The sequence below is a fragment of the Nicotiana sylvestris genome, chromosome 4, assembly GCF_000393655.2.
Source record: "Nicotiana sylvestris chromosome 4, ASM39365v2, whole genome shotgun sequence".
Taxonomy (NCBI): Eukaryota; Viridiplantae; Streptophyta; class Magnoliopsida; order Solanales; family Solanaceae; genus Nicotiana; species Nicotiana sylvestris.
In genome coordinates this window covers 64,598,116-64,600,425 of record NC_091060.1, presented here as the reverse complement: position 1 = coordinate 64,600,425, position 2,310 = coordinate 64,598,116, and positions in this window count along the sequence as shown.

Sequence of the window (2,310 nt, the reverse complement as noted above, 5' to 3'; positions counted from 1 at the left end):
TACTTTAAACCCCGTGGGCAGGCGAACGTCAGAGGACACAGATAGTTCTTTGTAAGCCATGTTACCCTGGTCTCCCATTTCTTGCTTGTTCTTTAAGGAGTGTTCTATGTCTTTCAGCCTCCTGGGTATCCCATCTCGCCCTTCTCTTCCTGTGAATTTTTCATTTTCAACATGAAGCTCGTCCTGAGGGCTCTTCTTGTATGAGTCAAGAATCTTGTAGGCAACCTTTGAGGGGTAATATTGGGCATTATGAGCTTTGAGTGGGTGTTCATTATCGAGGATAGTGGATGTGACAGGATGGCCATTTTGGGGAGAGGTAATTGGAGGATGAATGACGGAGCTACTAGGAAGGTTGGGAAAGTTGTGATAAGAGGGTGGATCTGGAGAGTATGGAGGATCATCTGGCATTGTGCCCGGAGTTTGGGTAAGGGCGGCATCTAGGAAGCTAGGTGGTGGCGAGGGTGGTGCCTTCCCAGTCATCCAAGCCTGATACATGTCTGTCATGTATTGTCTTAACATCTTTACCTCTTCAACCAACCCATTGTCCTGTTCAAACAACTGCTTTCGGGCACCGGTATCAACCAACTCAGTTCTGTTGTTGTCTGCCATTGCCTTTTGACTTTGTGTTGTAGAGAAGAGTTACTACTTTAAAAATCACAAACCAACCACCCTTCTACTATAAATATAACAAAATGAGGCCATCACATTAGTGTTAGGGCATTTAACAACAAAAATATCACATTGTGTGCAATGCACCTAGCCACAATTAACGGTTCTAGAATGAGTTCGAGGGTCATAAGGTCACTTGGCATCATCCCAATTTGTTCATTTCAACCTCCCTTTTCTTTGCTTTTCTAGCACTTGCTTGATCATTTTCCTTCCTTTTTTTTTCTAATTATCACTCTTTTCTTTCCTCTCATTTCTCACGTCCCATAATTTCACCCTTTTTTTCTTTTCTTTTTCCCCTTTTTTTTCTTATTTTTTAAAAAATAAAATGATTCGATCGAAAGAGAAACTCTAAAAATAAATCAAAGATAAAGTATGTTGTATTTTTTTTCTTTTATGTACAATATCCTAAAGTTCTAATGAAAATAAAAAGATTTTTCTTTTCATTTTTCACTAATTTCCCAAAGAAACTTCTCAAAAGAAAATCTTTTTGGATTTTGAATTAACACCTTAAATAAAGCTTTTAAAGAAATACTAAAAGAAAATTCTCTTTTTTTTTGAATTTTGGTCCTAATATACTTAAAGGAAACATAAAAACAATTCATTTTAAGTCCTAGATATTTATTGCCTAAAGGAAAAACAACCTCAGAAATTTTTCTTTTTTCATTTCTAGAATTAGTAATCTAAAGAAAACTTATAACGAAAATATAAAATGCAATATCTCTTTTTTTTGGATTTTTGAGTTACAACACATTTTTTCAAATATAAAGAAGAAAATACAATAACAAAAGACTTGACATTACTGTACAAAACTAGAAAGTAATAGACGACATAAAATGAAGAACGGACTCAAACCATAAAAATAAAACAAATCTCCTTAAGCAACTCCTGATTGAGCGATCCTGACTGGATGGTCACGGGGTGTCTGTCATGCTCAAACTCCGATAAATAAATCCACACATGTATGAGAAAATTTTAAACCAACACTATGTGAGATAATAACACTCCATACTGGACACATGCAAGACATGATTTAGGCTATTTTTGCACAATAGCTTATTTGGCCAAAAGGTGGCTAGAAGTGCAAAATTTGGCTAAGACCCCGCAAAGCCAAGAACATAATATTTACTAGTAAGACCGGACCCTATGTGAGTTGCCTACGTATCACGCCCCGAAATATGAGAATCAGGTTTGCGTAGTTCGAGCAGATTGGATACGGACGATAATTAAAAAAACAACTAATTTAGAGATAACATATTTATTTTTTGCTTTTTCTTGAAAATGATGAAACATGTAAAATCTTTTTGGATTTTCTTTTTCTCTTTTTTTTTTGATTTTCTGATTTTCGGAAAATGATGAAAAAGTGCAAAATCTTTTTTTTTCCTGAAATTTCAAGTTCTTTTTTTTAACAACATAATTGGGCCCAACTCGCTTTATCCCCACACTTCACTCTCTCTTTTCTTTTTCTTTTTTTTTTTTCATTTTTCATTTGCCCTCAACTATCGTTGGTCCGCCAAATGACCCTTTTACTCTTGAATAAATGCAACATGTAGCACATAGGATGCATCAAGATGGTCTGTTATTTTGGGTGCACCTGTCCTAGACGGACTCAACCCATGTGTTGAGTCCCCAAAGTCAAATGCA